Here is a 23,843-nt window from a genome sequence, read left to right on the forward strand (position 1 = left end):
CCAAACATTGAAACACGGTACAACTTAAATGAAACGGGGCAAGATAAATGTTCATTACATATCACAAATGATGCATTACAGAAGCTAAAACTACGCACTACACTACATAATATGTACATTATGAATATCTGTTTTAAAATATGCCTACGCGCTATGCAAGTGCAACCCCAGACGAATGACTATAGCTCGTGTATTTGGACAACGTTTTTTAGACTTAGAACATACTACACCCTAGCCCCTAGGCTTGTTAAACCCTTACGGAAAACAAGAAACGTGCGTAAAGCATCGAAACACGGCACAACCTAAACGGGTAAGGATAAATGTTCATTACATACCACAAATCATGCATTACAGAAGCTAAAACTACACATTACACTACATAATATGTACATTATGTATATCTGTTTTAAAAAATGCCTACGCGCTATGCATGTGCAACCCCAGACGAATGACTATAGCTCGTGTATTTGGACAACGTTTTTTAGACTTAGAACATACTACACCCTAGCCCCTAGGCTTGTTAAACCCTTACGGAAAACAAGAAACGTGCATAAAGCATCGAAACACGGCACAACCTAAACGGGTAAGGATAAATGTTCATTACATACCGCAAATCATGCATTACAGAAACTAAATTACGCATTATACTACACAATATGTACATTATGTATATCTGTTTTGAAATATACATACGCGTTATGCATGTGCAACCCAGACGAATTACTCCAGCTCGTGTATTTGTACATTATTTATCATGTTTGTACATTATGTCGCTATTTCTATGCATTATTTATCATGTTTTATGTATCTTTAGATTGCTGTTGTACATGAGTCTAAGAATGAATGCAATATTTGTATGTTCATTACTTGAGTGATTATGTACATTATTTGGTTATTTGAATGCATTATTTATCTTGTTTTATGCATCACATGGTTGTTGTTGTAAATACTAGACCCTAGACCCTGAGCTTGTTAAACCCTTAGGGAAAACAAGAAACGTGCGCCAAACATCGAAACACGCCACAACTTAAATGAAACGAGGCAGGATAAATGTTCATTACATATCACAAATAATGCATTACAGACACTAAAACTACGCATTACACTGCATAATATGTACATTATGTATATTTGTTTTAAAAAAATGCCTACGCGCTATGCATGTGCAACCCCAGACGAATTACTGCAGCTCGTGTATTTGGATAACGTTTTTTAGACTTAGAACATACTACACCCTAGCCCCTAGGCTTGTTAAACCATTAGGGAAAACAAGAAACGTGCGTAAAGCATCGAAACACGACACAACCTAAATTAAACAGGTAAGGATAAATGTTCATTACATACCACAAATCATGCATTACAGAAACTAAACTACGCATTATACTACACAATATGTACATTATGTATATCTGTTTTGAAATATACATACGCGTTATGCACTTCAAAGTCCCCGAGTTGAACCATTCAACTCAATAATGCAACCTCTTCTACGGCCGCGAATTCAACTCATAGTATACAACACTCCTATGCCCTGAAATCGGCAACCCTGGGGGAATGATTGAACGCCCATGGCACATGAAATAAGAAACCTAGTAGTATGAATGCACTGTAGCCACCGCATAACCATAAAACGTCAAAAATGTTTCGATAAAACATTACAGAGGCACACCTACATGAAACACGAATTTCCTGATCTAGACATTTTGGTTATGCGACTGAATTTTAAAAAAAAATTTGAAACCATCCAAATCAATAAACATGGGCATCAATTTGAATGAGGGAATCCAGACTGATAAACAGAATTTCTGTAAATACAAATCGAATGACCTTTATTGACTTGTATTGAGGGGCACGATGAATGACTTAGAACGGAGGGTTTCCTGCTGCTCTTTGTTGAGGGATTTACCGCGAGAGAGGGATTCCGCCATTTGCGATATGCGGTTGAGCTTTTTGCGCAGCGCACGAATGCGCTTGTTGAGCAGGCTGACGACGGGCCCGTCGGTAGCGGTTCCGGAGGAGTGAGATGATGGAATCGCGGCCATTAATAAGGTGGATTACCTTCTTCCATTGAAAACATCGCAATCAATAAACATGAGCGAAAATCAGGTGGATTACCTTCTTCGATTGATAATCGAACAATCGTGGAAAATCAAAATCTGTATGCGCTTGATACAGAAACGACGAATCTGTGAAATACAAATTTCTCGCAGTGTGATCGACGCAAATTAATCCCGGACTAATGGAGAAAGAATCCAGCGAAATCTGAAGAAAATAAGTTGAGAAAGTGCAGAAATCCTCAACGGAGGAAATCATGGACCATACCATAACTAACTCCAATTGTTATTCCCTATTCTGCCCTTTACACGTTAAAAACTAAGAAACTTTTATAATTTCAGATTAAGATTTAAACCATTAGATCACTGTAAATCGACGGATGAGATTAAGAAGGAGAAAGGATTTATAAGGGGAAAAGGATTTGAATACAATCCTATATATATATATATATATACATATATATATACATAATTATATCAATACAACATGTAAATTTAAATATCACAAAGACATAAAAAATTATGGTATTTAATTAAGACATTAGAGTTAGTTTTTGTTTCCTTTAATTTAACTACACTAATTTCTCAAGTTCAAATTTACGTTGTCAAAGTGAAAAGTGTGACTAGCATGGGACGGATGGAGTATTAGTTATTAGTTATTACCGTAACTTAGTTAGTATTTGATCTCTCTCTCACACACACACATACACACACACACACACACACATATATATATAGGGATGTATTCAGATTAATGTGCAAACAACTGTTAAAAAGGAAAACTATTTTCATCCATTGATTAGGTGTGATCTGATGGTTGATATGTAAGCCACTTGGAATTAAATAAATTAATATAAAAAATTGAAAAGGGTATGAAAGGTATAGCAAAAAAATGTCAGTTATCCATATCCCATGATTCACGTTCTTTTATTATTCTGGGAGATTTTTTTTCCTTAATTATCAAACAATCACCGTGAAAACTCTTGTCTGCGCCGTTTCTGAAGTAGAAAATTACCGGGTTATTGCTTCCAAAAATTCGAACAACTGTAGTTCTTCGTCATCTTCGTTATTGTCAGTAGTATCATTTGGGGTTATCAACGATTGAATAATGTAATTTAATTTTTGAAGTATGAATTGTGAATAGTAATTATGTTCCTCGAATTGCTTATATTTTTCTGGATTTCATCAACCGAACGGTTGGTGACGACAAGAATTTGTTTGGGTTTGAGTAAGTCTCTTAGTTTGTGTTTTTACTTTTGTGATTTTAGTGTCACACAGAAATTGATGTACGGATACAGTTTGTTAACGTACGAATCCAACACATTAATGTATGGATATGTCTGAATGATGTAATATAACATGATGTATTGGTATAGCAACCGAATGTATATGCCCTAGTTAATAATGTATGAAGACAATATATTAATGTTATGCAACATTTTTTTTATAAATTTAATTGAATTATTACCCTTTGGGTTTAGTAATCCATGGGGCTAAGTGGTAGTACCCACTGATCAAAGAAATATTTATCAAGGGCATGGAGATAAATTCATTCCCTTAAGGTTTAGGCATCCATTTGGCCAGGGCATATTACCAGCAATTTCCTGTAATTTATGTTTTTATTTTTCTATTTTTGGTTTCATACAAATATGGATGTACGAAAATGGGATGTTTAATGTATGAATCCAACACATTAATGCAAGAAACGGACTAAATAATGTTGTAGAACATGATATAGAGATATTGCTTTTTCATGTAACAGCGAAAGATTGTATGCAGTTGGATTTAATGTACATGCATAATGTACATTAAATCATCACCAAGGGTAGGGAGTTTAAATCATTCCAATAGGGGTTTAGCAATCCATGGGGCTAGGGTATAGTACCACTACATGCATTGAATTTCATTTTATTATGTGTGTTTTGGATTTCTTATAGTAAATAATGTACAAATTGGCAATTAATGTACATGCATAATACTAAGGATTTAATATTTGGCGAGAGTTGAATCCATACCCTTTGGGTTTAGCAATCCATGGGGCTAGAGCATATTACCAACACAGGCTTATAATTTCGTTTTCTAATGTGTGTTTTGGATTTATACAGGAAATAATGTACTAATATAGTCTTATAATGTACATGCCTAACAATGACTAATGTAGAAAAGTAATCGTATAATGTATACTGTTTTGGATTCTGTTTGGTGACAGTTATACTTGTTTTCTGTGTACAGATGCTAGTCGTATTATCTCCCAAAGGGAAAAGGCTATAAAGGAGGCGAGCAAATCCCTTTGAAAGTGTAGGACATGTGGTGCGATGTGCCATCATGATTCGAGATCATGTCCAAAAAAAGATACGGATTTAGGCAATGAGAAGCGTAAGGGGAAGAAGAAATCGTGATATTTTTTTGATTGTTTTCCAAACATATTGTTTCTAACAGCTGCTTTGACATCTTCATTATTTAGTACTGAATGATTACATTATTAATGAGTTTTCGTACATATTTACTACTGAATGACTACATTATTTATGAGTTTTTGTACATCATTCGTTTACGCATATTACCAACAATTTCCTATAATGTCTGTTTATATCCTTTGGGTCTTTAGTTTCACACGGATCATGATGTGCGAATACGGCTTCGAAATGTACGGACGACTTAGTTTAATGGACAAAAGGTTTAGTTTAATGTCTTGTAGTACGTTGCATCCATACCATTTGGGTTTAGCAATCCATCGGACTAGGTTGTAGTACCGACCGACTAACAAAAACATCACCAAGAGTAGGGAGATAACTCTTTTCCCTTAGGGTTTAGCAATCCATTTGGCTACGGCATATTACCAACGTTTTCCTATAATTTCTATTTCTATCATTTGATTTTAGTTCCATACATAACTTAATGTACGAATATGGTTTTGTAATGTACGAAAGACTTAGTCTAATGTACGAAATAATTATTTTAATGTCGATGTTAATGTATGAAAATGGTATTTGAATGTATGAATCCCAAACATTAATGTAATTAAATTACTAAATAATGTATGTACATATATAGCTACGTCATGTCGCATTGAATGATATTTTGAAGTCATGCACAATTATGCATGTCCTCCTCAAAGTCCTCATCACCAAGATTTTTTGAGCGCTTTGTACCTATTCAAAAATAGTGACATTGAGGATATTAGACTACAAGCAATATCAAACCAAAGTACGAGGAGATTACACTTTGAGCAACATCAAACAAAAATACATCAAATAATAATGTAGATAATCAACGTACGTAATGTACAGAACATGTTCACTAATGTAACTCAAACTACCATAACACATATTAATGTAGCAGATATCAAGAACTAATCTAATGTTTCCATCAATGTACTTCTAAAAACTATCCACATAATAATGTACAAGTTCAGATGTAAATAATGTACATCAGGGATTGTATAATATAGCAGTCTATATCAAAATAATGAACAATGAGGTTTTGTTAGTGAGTCGGTACTATACCCTAGCCCCATAGATTGATAAACCCTTTGGGGGATGGATTTAACTTCCGCAACACATTAAACCCATTATAATCTATATTGATATGCATATGACATACATTAAACAATCATAATCGTACACTAAATTCAAAGAAGTATTCACAGTGATTGTTTGATAATCATACATTAAATAACCATAATTGTACATTACCGAATTAATATATCAATATGTGTGAATAATGTACACGATTGACAACAACACACAACAAGAACACGAATTAATATGGAACACAACAAGAACACATGATTTAATATGGAACACGTTTGTAATGTAAATATATCATCAAAACATGAAATCTTTTAATGAAAAAAAATGAACAAATTTCCAATTAACAGAAAGCGACAAAATCTGAAGCAAATAGAGCAAAAACCACATACAATCACTGAAGAACAAACGTCTACTTGTAAAACCTAATTATTTTAGGGTCGAAATTTACCAGAAATGTGACTCTTTTACATAACCCTCGAAAAAGGTTCACGAAAAATGAAAATCTCTGTCAACGCTCTCCGTCGTCTTCAAAACGTCAACCGATGACTGAATCGAGGATGGTTGAATCGCAATCAACATACCTCGAAATAAATCACTATAGATCGTGAATTGATGACATTTGCTGCATCTTCTTTGGAGAGTGGTCGACTACACCAAAAGAGAGAATTTGTGATAATTAGTAATGAACCGAGAGAGAAATTGGGGATATTAGGGTTTGAAAGAGAGAAAATGAGAGGGAGACGAAAGATTGGTGGTGAGAGATAGAGGGAATACAGTTTTAATTAAAATGGCTGAAATCATGAAATTGCAGTTTAAAAACTGCTGTAAATAATAGTTTCTGTCAATTTCGCTCTTTAATGTACGAAAACGGCGTAATAATGTACCGACTGATATTTAATCAAAGCCATCGGATTAATTGATCTAAGGAATTATATTAGTCCTATGTTTTATACTAGGGGGTGATGAGGAAGGTAATACACCATATATATATATATATATATATATATATATATATATATATATATATATATAGGGTCCCCTTTTCCCACAACACCTTCTTAGTGTAGAACTAGAGACTAAATATTAGCCAATGGATTTTAATTTAGTGGCTGAGATTAGAGCTCCTACATCTTAAATTCGTAATTCATCCTGTGAATTAAATTGTTCAGCCAAAGGGCATCTTAGTCATTCTGTAAATGAGTGTAATTGGGTAAAAATGAATTTAGCGTCAATCAAGGGAGACTGTATTAGGGTAAAATCAAAAGTCACCCTTTCAATCTTCCTGCTCAACGTTTCATCTTCCTCCCACTCTCTTCTCCCCCAACGCGGTGTGTCTTACTCCCATTCTCTTCACTCATTCACCGATTAATTCATCCAACGGCATTCTCCACCACAACTTATCTGTGGAATTTCAACATGGTGGAGACAAGAACTAGAAAACAACAATCTACGAAAACCTTACAACCTAACCTCGAAAATTTTGGTTTTAGATGAGCGGATGTTGCGCTCCAAAACTTCATCTGGAGTCAGTGAGTTCAAAGCATTTGTTAATTTTGTTTATATTTTGTGTTTTCGAATTCTCGTAGTTCTTCAAATAAGTTTAGTGCATATGGTAATTTAGTTCATCCTTTATATTTTCTGATTCTCGTTTTAAAGTTCACTTCATATGGTAATTTAGTTCAACATCAACTGAGGTATTTCTTTCTGATTTCTGATTTCTGATTTATGATTTATGTGTGTTGTTACTGGATTTATGACTTTTTATTTTGAACTTGTTGTACATAGAGAAAACAAATAGGCACATCCTAAGGAGATTAGTGTTGATAGTAACAAAGAAGAATTTAGAACTGATCCACAAGAGAAGTTTTTTATTTTCAAAAAAAAGTGTACTGTTTAAGTTGTCAATTTTTGATTTTCTGAGTGTTCTGCAACTTTTTTTGCTTAGAAACTATGAGTTGGTAAATATGCTTCATCCTAAGTTTGTAATGTGAATTGATTCCTGCTTAAAATGAAGGGATTCCTAGATAGTTTGAATTATTTTTTCCGTTTGATGAGTTCGTAATGTGAATTGATTGTTGTATAACATGAAGGGATTTCTGGACAATATGGATTAATTTATCCGTTTGATGAGTTTTGTCGATAGGATTTCTCCAAAAAATTTAACAGGGGTGGAAATTTGGTTTGAATTTTAAATTTTTGGAAATTTAAAATTAGAATATGAAGTTATTAAATAATAAGATGAAGTAATAAAAAGTATAAGATGAAATTATTGTTACGTTATGAAGTTATTTTTTGGAAGGTTTAAATTAGAATATGAAGTTATTATATTATTTTTTGGGGAGGTTCAAATTTTGAATATTTGATTAATATGTGTATTTTCAATTGTATTAAATCAGAAGTGTGATGCCAAGAAGCCTGTTGCGAAGAGGAATGTCAAGGCCAAGCGCACAGCCGCATATGAAGGGAAAAACGGATGCATTGATGGCGAAAATCAAAACAAGAAGATTAATTCAAGCACACTGTATATTAACTCAGTCGAATAAGATTTTTTATATGTATTTGAAATCTTATTCGGTTCACACTGATTATCAATTTGGTTCTACTAAACTTCAATTGGTTTGAATTGTTTATGTATTATGGTGAATCAAATTGCTAGTATTGTGGAACTAATTCTCAATTCGAGATTTCTTAGTGATCTTCAATATATGAGTTTTGATTTGTTTCAATGGTTCAAATCTGATTCAGTTTAACTGTATAAGGTGAATTGATTATAATATAGGATGAAATGATTTTCTAATAAGATGAAGTTATTTATTTTGGATTGTTGAAATTTGTTTCATTTTAACTGAAATGTTTCTATTCTCAGGTGAAGTTATTTTATTATAAGATGAAATAATGTGATTATAAGATGAAGTGATTGCATACCTTAATTTCTAATTTCGATTCATTTTTAGTGTATTTTATGGTGAGTTGATTTTCAAGATTTGAGTTTCGATTTGTTTGATGGTTCATTTTAACTATATACCGTGAATTAATTACATTAAAAGTTGAAGTCATTTCGTAAACAGATGAAGAAATTATATCATAAGATGAAGTTATTTGTTTTGGACTGTTAAAATTTGGTTCATTTAACCGACATGTTTCCATTTCTCGGATGAAGTTATTTCATTATAAGATGAAGTACAGTAATTATAAGATGAAGTGATTGAACGGCGACATTGTAGCAGCGGCGGCGGTGGCACAATACATTGGGGGCGAGTTGCGGGTGAATTTCAACCTGGGACTGACCTCGAGACGGTGCCCAAACAACAATGCTAAACCGCGAGTAGGGAGGGCCGAGGCGCGGTGTTGGGAGCCGAGTTATGGGCGGTAACCGACTCGAGGTCAGTCGGAGATGTAATTGCAGGCGTGAAATCAATGGAGATTAAATTACAGATGGTGAATGTAATTGCAGGTGTTGAATTGCATATATTGAATTGCAGTCGATGGAGATGTAATTGCAGGTGCTGAATTAAAGACAAGGTGTGCGCTAATTGCAGCCGCATAATGGAAACGTGTTCATCTACTTGCAGGCGTGAATTGGTGATGGAGATGTAATTGAAGGTGTGAGCGATGGTGTGAAGCAATGGTTGAAGACGATCGATTCTGAAGATAAATTCCAAATTTGTGTCGCATGATTTAAGGAAAAAAACTACCCGCTGCAGTATTTGTATTCCAATTTAACCCTTCATCTGATTTTTGGGATTAAAATAATAAGATTTCGTTGATTTATTATATCCACAAGATTATAAAATCGGATGGCTGAGATTTGGTCTCTAGTTCGGTCTTTAAAATTAGTTCGACATTGAATACAATCATATATATATATATATATGTAGGGTTGTGATCAATTGAGATTTTTTAGCCAAATTGAGAATTGAGATGCATTAGCAGCCACTCATGTATTTTATTGACAACAGTGAAGTAAAATCATGCTAATAGTGATGTGTTACGGGATAGAGTGGGATTTCTTTGATTCTTTGTTATAGTGATGTATTTTGTTAACAACAGTGAAGTAAAATCATGATAATAGTGATGTGTTCCATGATAGAGTGAAGTTTCTTTGATTCTTTGCTATAGTGATGTATTTTATTGACAACAGTGAAGTAAAATCATGCTAATAGTGACGTGTTCCGTGATAGAGTGAAGTGTAACAACCCAGAATTTTATATGGGGTTTTTTTTACGAGATCAAATAAAAGCACGGTGCAGCTGATATTGAGATTTTTCAAGGCAACACTAAAGTTTTAAAGAATCTTACGTCAAGTGAGGAGAATCTAGACAAGGCAACTTATAACTTTTGTGCGTTATTTAGCAATTATTTTCGATGAATATCCACAGAATAAATCCAAAATAAAAGTTGTTAATGTCCGGCATATCCATCGGAAGTTCGAAAAAGTCTTATGATACCAATTTATCGAATCCTGATCTAAATCAATTGGGGAGAAATGTGCGAGTGCCAAATAACCAATTCGATGGTTGTAGTATCTTTCCAAGGAAGCCCGATGTATCACTCATGTTCCCTACATAAAGAAAGAAAAGAAAAAAAAAGTGATTTAAGGAAATAGAAAAAAGAAATTGGAAAATTGAAGGAGATTTTTATCCATTTCTCTCCCATTTACGGGAACCATCTACACACTTTCAACTCCCACTTCTACACCGCCACACACATACACACACTAAATATCTCTCCCTCTATAATTCTCTATGAACATCTCGCCACTCTCTTTCTAAACACACACAAATACACGTAATGTTGGGAAGGAGATGGACTCCCCCAAGACCGCCATCTACTGCTCCTCCGGCTACGAGCTCTTTCCCTACTAACTTCTTTTTCCACCGATTCTCAATTCGAAGAATTCAGAGGCGGCGTCCTTTCTCCTCTGGCGGATTCGCCACCATCTCGTCGGAAATCCGGGGTCCCGTCGGTGCGTGTTTCTCCTCTCCAAAGGTACCTCAATTCCTCTACAATAGCCTCAATTTTGTGCATCTCATAACTCTGTAACCAATCCAATAATCTAGTAACCAAAACAAAACCGAATCAAAAAATCGAACTTTAATTTCACGATATGAACGTAAGAACTTTACTTGTGGAGTGGTTCGGGTTGGTTTCGGGGCTGCGCGGTGTCGTTTCGGGGCTGTTCGAACAACGAGCAGACCCGTGGCGACCGCAGACGGCGGTGGACGCGCCCCGGCAGCAGCTCTTCCCGGCGGATCAGCGGCAGAATCTCTCCACCGCCACGGCGATTTCACAGCAGCGACGGCGACGCACGGTTATGTCCGTTGCTATCTAAATCGGAGGACGAACAGGCTGACCGCGGCGAGCCACGACGAATTCTGGAATTGGGCGTTTGGAAAAATCGAATGGATTGTTGTAATCTGAGATAGAGTCGAAGGAGTATTGGAGATGGCGGCGGTGGCTTGCGGAATCGGAGCAGGCGACGCCGGATTGAGAATTTCTTCAATTTTGTCGAGAGAGAGAGAGACGAGGGAGGAAGGATTTCTCAATTTGGGGAAGGTGGAAGAAAGGAGAAAAGAGAAAAGAGGGATGAGAAGATACCGATAGTGGAGAAGAGAGTATTGTTTGGTGGGCCATTTTTCTTGGGCCTTCCTATTTTATTTAGAGGAAATTGATTTTGGCCTATATCCAGACATCCCAAAGTTAGAAAGGTTGTAGCAAAGTTTGTCACTGTAGCTTGTAAAGCCGACGGAGACTTCATGCTATTTACATAGCATCCCCACATTATGACATTGAAAAGCACGACCAGTGCATGTTTCAACTACAATATTATATCACATATCAATTAGAGAGAGTAGTGATAACCATAGACAAAACATATGATCAATAAACTGAAACTTCTTTCGGGCTGATCACCTCTTAATTAATTTGGGTCAGTTTAAAATAAATGCTTAGGCTGATAATTTAAATCGTGGGGAATTATTTAATTAAATCCCGAAATAATTTTGAAGTATGAATAATTTATCCCAAGTCCGGAATATATATTTTTTCTTAACAAATGGAAATAGTTGCGATAATTCAGATATGCGCCTAAATAAATTTTGGGGTTTTATTTCGATATCGTGGAAGGAAATACGAGGAGCCAACGAAGGAATTATGGGCGTAAGTGGCCGACCGGCATCACCCCGCGACGCCTCGGGCGGCCGCTAAGAAATGGAAAGAAAGAGGGAGACGACTTTCTCAAGTCACAGAAATAATTAAGTTTAATAAAGAAGTGCTGTTAATTAATTTTTCCCAATTTAATTAATATGCAAGTTTCTAAAATTTTCTAACGGTGAACAAATGATAAAAGAAATAAAGTAGGGCATGCATTCCTATAAGTATGTGACTTTATCTAGTCTTATTAGTACGTTGTTTGTTTTCAAAAGGCTATCTCTGTGAGTCAAGGGTGGAGTCAGGAAAATTCAAGTTAAAGAGTTTTAAGCGAACAAGGTGAGCTTTCTTATACTAAAATACAAATCGTATTTTATGAAAACAAGAACACATGTTCGTGATTTTAATGATGTTGTTATGCCATAAATGTTTTGTGTATGATGCCTATCTGTTGGCTACGGCCAAGTGAATTATGAATGATGATATAAGTCAAATTCGGGTCTCAGTGAGGGTGGTGTCCCCGCTCGGACTAGTGTACACAAGCTACCTCTGACCGTGAACGACAGAGCAGGTGACCGTGGAAGGTGGCCACCTTCCCGGCACAAAAGCTACCTCTGACATGTTGGGCAGAGCAGGTGGCCACCTTCCCGGCACATGAATGTAAGGTGACCGTGGGAGAACACCATCTCCACGGCACAATGTGAGCAGATATGGCTAAGTACTGGAAAAAGGGGCTGCAGCCCAATGTGAATATTTTTAGTAAGCTCAGGTCTTTTAAATAAAACCCCTGGGTGTTACTGTGATGATGGCTTGACAATATTTTCAAATGTATATGTGGAATTTTCGGCAATGTGTTCACTGAGTACTTTTGTACTCAGCCCTGCATATATTTCTAAATGTGCAGGTTGAGCAGCGAAGTGGTGGAGAAAGTGCTATTGAGACAAGACATTTAATTCAGTCAGATTTTGACTCTCGGAGGTTCATGTCTTCATACATGGAACCGCGTTCATTTGCTTCCGTTGTGCATCTTAAAAGACTCAAGTCTATGTTGTTCAAAACTCTGATATTTTAAAATTTCTTTACAAACAATTACTCGAGTTTTCATGATCGAGTATCTTTTCTTCTATGTATCAGCACTTGGTTAGTCATGTATCGCAACCAATGCTTGATTTTATTTTCCCCTTATTTCTTTCCCCGCTTCTTTAATTCTCCACTAGTCGCGATCAACCGTGTTTTCTATCCTTAGAAAATGCGGTCGTGACAGAGTGGTATCAGAGCATTCTTTCTCGCCCTGAACCCGAGAGTCTTCTTTGAAAATCTTTGGTCTAGCCTTGTTCCACTAGACTGTCTAATCGATGAAAATGCTCTTAGCACTCCCACCAATCGCACTCAACGAGGAAAAAGGTAACTTGCTCTTTTTGAAAAAGAAAGTCGAGATGTTTAAAAGTTTGAAATTGAGAAATAACTCATGCATTTAATTTGAGTGAATAGATGAAAATACCAAGTTTAAAGAAAGAGTTGATGTTTCTTGATTTGGTAGCGTGCTTAAAGAAAGAGTTAGTATGTCTTTTCTTGGCTAAAGACTGTGAATGTATGAATAAAATAAGTAACTTTCCTAAATGGAAAAAAAAATAATACTGAAATATGAAAGTATAAAGTATACGAGTATGGTACCAATTGTTGAAATGATGTCTCTTTTTTGAGTTTGTGAAATGATACCTCTTTTTGAGTAGTCATTGAATCATGTTGCTAGTATGGGGAAATCAAAATTTCCAAGAACTTATAATACTTAGTTATGCGTTCCTTCTAGAACACAATATGAATTCGAACTTAGAAGTACAGTATGAACATTTCTCGCTTTCCCGAGCGACGAAAAGAAAAGGGCGCGATAAGAAATAAACTTCGAGAAAAGCAATCCAACATAGAACAAAACGATGTTTCTAGAAAGATGGTAGGGGTTAGATGCCATTCTCTACGTCCCAATGACATGAATAATCTGGGTTAACCATTGTCTTTCCTGACAATCCACACTCCAAAGGATCATGCTTTTGATCCAACTAAGCAATGTACACATACATAGCAAGGGAATATTATTACAATGTAAACAAAGAACCTAGCTTTACAATAATAAGTAAACAGAAACGGCGTGTTACGAGGATGAGCGTTATGACGAACCAAGAGTACCAAAGAGTCATAATCCCCACATATGGTCATCTGACGTGATCGTAAAGTAAAAAGTAGCTTGTGACCAAAGTTTCTCATAACTCATTTACCATTCTCTATAAAGAGTTAAACAAGGGGATATCACCATTGTAGTTAACCAAGAAGATTCATCAGCAACGCTTACTTGGGTTCCCATGAATTTCATTTTCTCGCATCCCCCGTGATCAAAATACTTTTGTTGCATTAAGACCTTAAATGACTCCTTTTGCAAGGTAATGTGCAATTATTTTTCCTCTTCTATGTCAAGGTCGTGAAGCACTTTCAGTTGTGTGCTTGCTCCCTCATGTCTTCAGTTTCTACTCGTTCTATGAAGAAGCAATATTTTGACTCACTGATTTCCTGCTACCAAACTCCTATGCTAGAAGTTGATTTGGTTATGGTCTTCAGAACGATCATGCTTCTTAAGCAATTGTCTCTTCAATGATAATATATTCTTCAAAGATCATTAGTATACCTTTAGTTTATTTTTCAAATATGCTTGCTGACACTCATTAATTTGTAAAGAATAGTCACCTCTTCTTAATCCCACTATAATTATTCCATCCTGCTTTGAGCTCTTTAGCAACTTCAAGTCCAAAGTAATTTGCTCTCTTCCAAAACTAGTTTGCTCTGGTTGTCTTCTCTACCAGTTAATTTCCGTGATTTGGTTATAAACTTAGTGAATTCGTTAACGTGATATAGTATCACGAAATTGTTGACCCAAAAGGGTAGTTGCTTGTTATTCCTCTTCTCAAATCCACTTGAGACCAATCATTTTCAGTCTCATTATATTTGAGCAGCCATCTGGTGAGACCTTAAACCTTTAATTTGACCCTTTGTGTTTTCAGACATACCTATTGACAAGCGCTTTATTTTACCTGAGTACTCTCATCTTCTAAATTTAAATATGACTGTTGTCTCTTGATTTGAGCTTTTCTGCAGCTCCATATTTAAAGCTGGCATATTGCTTCGCCCTTGCTAGTTTCCTCTTGTTGCCCTCTTTATTAGTCAGTTTCCCTAAACTGCTTATAAACTCTAAAAAAAAAATTCGTTGATACGATCTTCTATCACAGTGTTGTTGAGCAAATTGCAATTGTTTGTTTTTCCTATTCTTTTCAAATCCATTTGTAACCAACCATCTCAGGTCTTCCTGTTATCATCTGGGGATTCTTGAATCTTTTCTACTTCACTGTTAATTTTGATTATATTATTGGCAACTTATTGTTGACATCTACATTCTATTCATCATACCCTCACTTTCGCGATTTATTCCATCTGGCTCTTCCCACAATAAAATTTCCAAGCTCTATGGGTATAGCCCTTTGAAGTTGTATCTTTTCTTTTCTGGGAGTGAGCATAATGAGCCCAATTGAGCCTAGTTTTTGCACTTCATGAAAATCTTTGTTGCAAGTTACTGGTGAGAGTTTGTGGTGAACCAAACACTCACGTAATCGAAATAATTATAATCGTTTTATTTTCATGACTATCTTGGAGCGTACACAAAGCAAGGACGATTCGAATATTTCTCTTGGAATCCCAAATCCAGTTCCTATCAAAGTTAAAACTGTTAGACCACCTCTAAATTTCCTTGCGTGAGACCCTCATGGGAGGCAAGACATTGACCACTGCAAAAAAAAAAAAAAAACCACGGACATGAAAAGGCAAAGTGGGAGCAAGCAGAGAAAATGAAGGAGCAATATCCCAAGGTTTTTGTCTAAATACTTCCTAAATTTCGGGACGAAATTTCTTTTAAGGAGGGTAGAATGTAACAACCCAGAATTTTATAAGGGGTTTTTTTTTTACGAGATCAAATAAAAGCACGGTGCAGCTGATATTGAGATTTTTCAAGGCAACACTAAAGTTTTAAAGAATCTTACGTCAAGTGAGGAGAATCTAGACAAGGCAACTTATAACTTTTGTGCGTTATTTAGCAATTATTTTCGATGAATATCCACAGAATAAATCCAAAATAAAAGTTGTTAATGTCCGGCATATCCATCGGAAGTTCGAAAAAGTCTTATGATACCAATTTATCGAATCCTGATCTAAATCAATTGGGGAGAAATGTGCGAGTGCCAAATAACCAATTCGATGGTTGTAGTATCTTTCCAAGGAAGCCCGATGTATCACTCATGTTCCCTACATAAAGAAAGAAAAGAAAAAAAAAGTGATTTAAGGAAATAGAAAAAAGAAATTGGAAAATTGAAGGAGATTTTTATCCATTTCTCTCCCATTTACGGGAACCATCTACACACTTTCAACTCCCACTTCTACACCGCCACACACATACACACACTAAATATCTCTCCCTCTATAATTCTCTATGAACATCTCGCCACTCTCTTTCTAAACACACACAAATACACGTAATGTTGGGAAGGAGATGGACTCCCCCAAGACCGCCATCTACTGCTCCTCCGGCTACGAGCTCTTTCCCTACTAACTTCTTTTTCCACCGATTCTCAATTCGAAGAATTCAGAGGCGGCGTCCTTTCTCCTCTGGCGGATTCGCCACCATCTCGTCGGAAATCCGGGGTCCCGTCGGTGCGTGTTTCTCCTCTCCAAAGGTACCTCAATTCCTCTACAATAGCCTCAATTTTCTGCATCTCATAACTCTGTAACCAATCCAATAATCTAGTAACCAAAACAAAACCGAATCAAAAAATCGAACTTTAATTTCACGATATGAACGTAAGAACTTTACTTGTGGAGTGGTTCGGGTTGGTTTCGGGGCTGCGCGGTGTCGTTTCGGGGCTGTTCGAACAACGAGCAGACCCGTGGCGACCGCAGACGGCGGTGGACGCGCCCCGGCAGCAGCTCTTCCCGGCGGATCAGCGGCAGAATCTCTCCACCGCGACAGCGATTTCACAGCAGCGACGGCGACGCACGGCTAGGTCCGTTGCTATCTAAATCGGAGGACGAACAGGCTGACCGCCGGCGAGCCACGACGAATTCTGGAATTGGGCGTTTGGAAAAATCGAATGGATTGTTGTAATCTGAGATAGAGTTGAAGGAGTATTGGAGATGGCGGCGGTGGCTGGCGGAATCGGAGCAGGCGACGCCGGATTGAGAATTTCTTCAATTTTGTAAAGAGAGAGAGAGACGAGGGAGAAAGGATTTCTCAATTTGGGGAAGTTGGAAGAAAGGAGAAAAGAGAAAAGAAAAAAAGAGGGAGGAGAAGATACCGATAGTGGAGAAGAGAGTATTGTTTGGTGGGCCATTTTTCTTGGGCCTTCCTATTTTATTTAGAGGAAATTGATTTTGGCCTATATCCAGACATCCTAAAGTTAGAAAGGTTGTAGCAAAGTTTGTCACTGTAGCTTGTAAAGCCGACGGAGACTTCATGCTATTTACATAGCATCCCCACATTATGACATTGAAAAGCACGACCAGTGCATGTTTCAACTACAATATTATATCACATATCAATTAGAGAGAGTAGTGATAACCATAGACAAAACATATGATCAATAAACTGAAACTTCTTTCGGGCTGATCACCTCTTAATTAATTTGGGTCAGTTTAAAATAAATGCTTAGGCTGATAATTTAAATCGTGGGGAATTATTTAATTAAATCCCGAAATAATTTTGAAGTATGAATAATTTATCCCAAGTCCGGAATATATATTTTTTCTTAACAAATGGAAATAGTTGCGATAATTCAGATATGCGCCTAAATAAATTTTGGGGTTTTATTTCGATATCGTGGAAGGAAATACGAGGAGCCAACGAAGGAATTATGGGCGTAAGTGGCCGACCGGCATCGCCCCGCGACGCCTCGGGCGGCCGCTAAGGAAATGGAAAGAAAGAGGGAGACGACGTTCTCAAGTCACAGAAATAATTAAGTTTAATAAAGAAGTGTTATTAATTAATTTTTCCCAATTTAATTAATAAGCAAGTTTCTAAAATTTTCTAACGGTGAACAAATGATAAAAGAAATAAAGTAGGCCATGCATTCCTATAAGTATGTGAATTTATCGAGTCTTATTAGTACGTTGTTTGTTTTCAAAAGGCTATCTCTGTGAGTCAAGGGTGGAGTCAGGAAAATTCAAGTTAAAGAGTTTTAAGCGAACAAGGTGAGCTTTCTTATACTAAAATACAAATCGTATTTTATGAAAACAAGAACACATGTTCGTGATTTTAATGATGTTGTTATGCCATAAATGTTTTGTGTATGATGCCTATCTGTTGGCTACGGCCAAGTGAATTATGAATGATGATATAAGTCGAATTCGGGTCCCAGTGAGGGTGGTGTCCCCGCTCGGACTAGTGTACACAAGCTACCTCTGACCGTGAACGACAGAGCAGGTGACCGTGGAAGGTGGCCACCTTCCCGGCACAAGCTACCTCTGACATGTTGGGCAGAGCAGGTGGCCACCTTCCCGGCACACGAATGTAAGGTGACCGTGGGAGAACACCATCTCCACGGCACAATGTAAGCAGATATGGCTAAGTACTGGAAAAAGGGGCTGCAGCCCAATGTGAATATTTTTAGTAAGCTCAGGTCTTTTAAATAAAACCCCTGGGTGTTACTGTGATGATGGCTTGACAATATTTTCAAATGTATATGTGGAATTTTCGGCAATGTGTTCACTGAGTACTTTTGTACTCAGCCCTGCATATATTTCTAAATGTGCAGGTTGAGCAGCGAAGTGGTGGAGAAAGTGCTATTGAGACAAGACATTTAATTCAGTCAGATTTTGACTCTTGGAGGTTCATGTCTTCATACATGGAACCGCGTTCATTTGCTTCCGTTGTGCATCTTAAAAGACTCAAGTCTATGTTGTTCAAAACTCTGATATTTTAAAATTTCTTTACAAACAATTACTCGAGTTTTCATGATCGAGTATCTTTTCTTCTATGTATCAGCACTTGGTTAGTCATGTATCGCAACCAATGCTTGATTTTATTTTCCCCTTATTTCTTTCCCCGCTTCTTTAATCCTCCCCTAGTCGTGATCAACCGTGTTTTCTATCCTTAGAAAATGCGGTCGTGACATGAAGTTTCTTTGATTCTTTGCTATAGTGATGTATTTTGTTAACAACAGTGAAGTAAAATCTTGTTAATAGTGATGTGTTCCATGATAGAGTGAAGTTTCCATATGTCAAAGAATGTGCTGGAAATCATTCGATCGTGCACACAAATAGCAATGCCAACAAATACGGAAATGATAGATATCATACAATTCACACGCACACAAATTCCTACTTGTATTTCCAATCACAACATACAATTTTTAGCTGCGTAGATTAAACAATACCAAAATAGTTCATACTCACAGTTTACAATAATCGTCCAATGAAATTATAGCCATCTATCACAAACTAGAAAACCATTAACGAGGTGCGATCAAAATGTTCGATTCTACGAATAGTGAATCTTATGGATGAATCGCAATTACTAACTGCCGATGTTACGTGGCGATTGCGCCGGGGAGGCCTGCGCCCGCTGCACAACTTAAAGGTTTGAGCGCGATGTTGGTAGGGTGGAGGCGGATGATGAGTTCGGCGGCAGAGCCTACATTGTCGTCGCCTTCATTGGTGAAGAACAACGAGTCGCCGGAGAAGAAGGCCAAGAAAGGTGGCGTTGTGGTTTCGAGCTATTGGGGAATTTCGAGACCTAAGATTACGTGGGAGAGTTGGAAGGAAATTTGAAAATCTGGAAGGAAATGAAACCGCGTATGTGATTTTGAATTTCATAATGTAATTTTCAAAAATACCCTTGGCCTATTTTACATTATTAAATTAAATACTATTTGTTCCATTTATTTGTGTGGCTGAGATTTGTTCTCTAGTTATACACTTAAAAATAGTTACACCTTGATCACTTCTATATATATATATATATATATATATATATATATATATATATATATATAATTATATGTGGTTGTGATCAATTGAGATTTTTTAGCCTAATTGAGAATTGAGATGCATTATCAGTTATTCATTTTTATTAAATGAGTGGTCCAGAATTTTCTACATGAAAAATATTTTTTAGTCGTCCATGTTCGCTGAATGTGTTTCACCATATGTCTTCTTAAACGATGCAATGGCCATGCTCAATTTTCTCCATACACAGGTAAGAACTGAAAGAAACCTAAAAAAATCAAACTTGTCAATATCGGTGAGGAGGGTATAATTGGAAAAACTGACGCTAAAATTGAAGGTGTTTTGCTGTGTGTGGGGCTCACAGGGATCAATCCTCTTCCGTTTAGATTTCCCGGCACTTTTCCGACTTCCATTGGTGGAGACGGCGGCGAAGGGAGGGGAGTATGAGGCTAGTCCGGTTTTGAGCCCGTCATGGGTTTGGATTATCAATTGTGCTGGATGTGAGTTGGATTGGAGAATCAAGCTTAATCATAATGCACTCTAGGTGTTTGGTGATATTTCCCAGTTGGGAATTAGTTGCAAGGAGTTAGTTCAAGATTTAGCTATCTCCCTTTTTTAATGTCAACTACGCACGTATAATTTCAAATATATATATAATCTATATCAACTATATATACAATTGTAACATCCCAAATTTTTTTTGCGACTTTTATGTTAATATGTCGATTGGAAATTTCATTTATGAAATTTAATTGTTGCTACGTGATTGAGTTGACTATGTGGAATAAATTGTCATGGGTGATTTGAAATGAAGTGTTATTTATATTTTTTTTTGCAATGAGGGAAATTAAATTAAATAAGATCATGCATGTTGTTCTAGCCAAATAAAGTGGCTATTTTCGCCCCCCCCCCCCATTATTGGAAACTATATTCTATTTCTTGGATTTAATAAAATTTTTTTGGGATATTTATCCAAATTAAATCCAAAACAAACTATTCCAAACTTGTACTACATGAATTTCGAACCCTAGCCTATTCTTGAGGGATTTCGAAAAATCCCCTAATTTAATTAGGAGGATGAATTATTCCTTTGATTTAATTGGTACCTTGTTGATTCCTTTCATTATTTTAAATCCAAATTAAATCTTGTAACATTTTGTTTCCTCACCATAATTTGATTAATATTCGAATTATTCCCTTGTGGGAATAATACCCAAATCTTCGGAGCCTTTGATTAAGAAGGAAATAATATTTGTTTCCCTGCTTTGTGGAATTCCTTCTATTCAAATAAATACCAAATTAATACCGAAGTCAAATTAATTGGAAATGTGAATATTTTCCTTGTATTGTGCTCTCCATATCACACGCCCCTTATGCTTCGAATTTCCTTGTGTAAATTTATTTAATTGTTATTTATTTTATGAGAGTCTTTTCCTATAAAGAAATTACCAAATTTAAATCCTATTCTTATTTAATTGAGGATTTAAATAATTTTCCTTGTGCATACCTTTAAAATTTTCGGCCCCTCCCTCATTATTTCCTACTTGGAGATTTAATTTACTTTGTTCCCTTGTTTGTGGAATAGTCATTGTTTTATTTCCTAAATCGTGAATCTATTTCTCCCCAAGTAAATACCAAATAAATTCCTTATTAATTTCCCAGCCAAGTTTTCAAAAATTGCCTTTCTTTTAATTGTGGGATTTTATTATTGGCTTCTATTTTATTCCTCCACAATTAATTAATTTTGTGGGATTAAACCTTGTAACACCCCGACTTTTTCTACCCTATTTATTTGTTCTCGTAGTGACATCGTTTGTGCATCTGAAATTTTTTTCGCCTTTATTTATTTGTCGAGAGAAGTATTTCACTTTTTGAGCCAAACAATTTTTCTTTCCTAGCCCAATTTGAAACCCAATTGTCACGAGCTCAAAACTTTTTAATTCTTCCTTCTTTGAGCCCAAAATTAATCCTCTTAATTCTAATTTAAGATTATCTATCCCTCTTCAATATCAAATCTATAGTAGTTATCTCAAATCTCTCCACCACACTAAAAAAAGAGGAATATAATTAGTCAAATCTTTTCCGATGGAGATATATATATTCCATTAATTCCACAATTTAAACCATTCTCTCAAAACAAAAAGAACAAAACGTGAGGGAGAGGGAAAAACGAGAAGCAGAGAGGGGAGATGAATGAGACGGCGGCGTGTGAGCGACAGCGCTGCGAATCCTGCTTACGGACAGAGAAAAAGAGTGAGGCAGCGACGTATGAGGAAGATAATTGGCGACGTTAGGAGTGTGATGGATCCCGTTCAACCGAACGCATCGGCGGCGAGGCTGCTGGACGACGTGCTGGAGGAAGGCGGCGCCGGCTCGGTGCTGGTAGCAGCGACCACGTCTGCACGGCAGCACGATCTGCACCGTGACAGCAACGGCGAGCGGACTGCGCAGCCCACGACGGTGGTGGAGAAAGCATGACGACGCTGTGCAATTGAAAGGGAAAAGATGGAGAGTTCACGGTCGCGACGATGGCTGCACGGCGGACAACGGCTGTTTCAATCTGGAGCAGCGGCGGCTGGACTTCGGCAGCGACGGCGAGAAGGGGGCAACGGCAATTGCTCTGAGAGCTCTACTGATTTGAGAATGAGGAGTGGGCGGAATTGAGAGTGTTAGATAGAGAGAATCACTGGAGAGGAGAGGGGTTAGAGGCGCGAGTTCTCTGATTTTGTGAAGTATTGGAGAAAGAAGTTTGAGATTGAGGAGAGGTAAAGTGGCGTGTGAGTTGCAACACAGAGAAAGAGAGAGTTGAAATTTGGGGATGGAGAGATGTGTTGGGCTGGGAATTAAGTTGGGAAATTTGGACCAGATTAAATAAACAGAGGTAGAAGCTAGGATGGACTCAAAGAAAGATCTTTTTGGTGGACAAAATTGAAGTTTGAGCAAGGAATTTAAATTCAGAAAATTTAACGAACGAGGTGGGCTTTCTTTTTAAATAAGGGCAATGCCCTAAGTATATTTTTTATGTGAAATATATTGTGTCATGCCGTATTTTATTTTTAAGGATGTGCCTATCTGATCTCCCTAGCGGGGAGCGAGTTCCTACTAGAAGTTATGAGTTTAATCGAATTCGGGTATGTCTAGGGAGCGAGTCCCTATTCAAGCTAGTGTACACAGAGGGGTTCGTGCGCTAGCTTTCAAGTTGGCCAGTCCGGTGATCGAGAATGTGGCCATGTTCTGGTTTCACATATGAGGTTTAGATATGGTACGAGGAGAGAAAAAAATGGGTTGCAACCATACTTTTGAGCGAGAAAATGTTTTGGGTGACTTCGTCTTTTATAAAACTCCGAATTCACTTTTAAATGCTGACACAATATTTTATGAAAATTATTTTGGCATGTGTTCACTGGGTACATCAAGTACTCAGCCCTGCATTTTCTTTTAAAAATTTGCAGGTTGAGCGTGACGGGCGCGGTGGGTGTTGAGCAAGGTCGTTCAAGAAATCTAAGTGTCTAGAGTGTGTCATGTCTTCACACGTGACATATTTCTTTTCTCAAATGCTTCCGCTGAGTAGTTGTCCTTCTTTTGAGTTTTGATTGTTGAGATACTCTGATTTTATTCGAGCTATTCCCATTTGTTTCGAGTTATGGTCGAGTTGTGTTGTTTTCCCCCTTTCTTCCCCGCTTCTTTAACCCTCCCCTAGTCGTGATCAACCGTGTTTTCTATCCTTAGAAAATGCGGGCGTGACAAAGTGGTATCAGAGCAATTTTTTCTTTCCACTTTGGACCCGAGAGTCTTTTTTTTGTCTTAGTCTAGACTTGTTTCGCTATACTAAAATAATAATGATAATAATAACTATGCATTGAAGGCTCAACATCCCGACTCGTCACACTCAACCGAGAAAAAGGTACCATGTTTTTTTCTAGAATGTTTCTAAGAGAAAGTTTTGGAGAAAGGAAAATGAGAGAATTTTGAGAATGAAAGAGGAGAAATTTTTTTATAAGAACGAGGAAGTGAAATCTTTCCGCGAGGGATTGGTTTCAAATTGAGAATAGTATTTTCTGATGTTTGAGAA

At 36.9% G+C, this 23,843-nt stretch overlaps 3 long non-coding RNA genes across 7 annotated transcripts; 1 reads left to right on the forward strand and 2 right to left on the reverse strand.

Annotated features, from left to right (window-relative positions):
• Positions 1-10,437: 10,437 nt before the first annotated feature.
• LOC121749526 lies at positions 10,438-11,875 on the reverse strand. 2 transcript variants are annotated; one of them, XR_006039633.1, is made up of 2 exons: positions 10,714-11,875; positions 10,438-10,624 (listed from the first exon to the last, which is right to left on the reverse strand). It is a non-coding gene; the product is annotated as an uncharacterized LOC121749526 (long non-coding RNA). The 2 variants fall into 2 exon arrangements; XR_006039634.1 differs by having other exon boundaries at positions 10,438-10,643.
• A 1,618-nt stretch (positions 11,876-13,493) lies between these two features.
• Positions 13,494-23,242, forward strand: LOC121749525. Of its 3 annotated transcripts, none has more exons than XR_006039632.1 (3): positions 13,494-16,506; positions 17,953-18,016; positions 23,224-23,242. It is a non-coding gene; the product is annotated as an uncharacterized LOC121749525 (long non-coding RNA). The 3 variants fall into 3 exon arrangements; XR_006039631.1 differs by lacking the exon at positions 23,224-23,242 and adding an exon at positions 20,022-20,441; XR_006039630.1 differs by lacking the exon at positions 23,224-23,242 and adding an exon at positions 20,136-20,441.
• Positions 16,368-17,757, reverse strand: LOC121749527. 2 transcript variants are annotated; one of them, XR_006039635.1, is made up of 2 exons: positions 16,644-17,757; positions 16,368-16,554 (listed from the first exon to the last, which is right to left on the reverse strand). It is a non-coding gene; the product is annotated as an uncharacterized LOC121749527 (long non-coding RNA). The 2 variants fall into 2 exon arrangements; XR_006039636.1 differs by having other exon boundaries at positions 16,368-16,573.
• Positions 23,243-23,843: the final 601 nt, after the last annotated feature.

The sequence above is a fragment of the Salvia splendens genome, chromosome 9, assembly GCF_004379255.2.
Source record: "Salvia splendens isolate huo1 chromosome 9, SspV2, whole genome shotgun sequence".
NCBI lineage: Eukaryota > Viridiplantae > Streptophyta > Magnoliopsida > Lamiales > Lamiaceae > Salvia > Salvia splendens.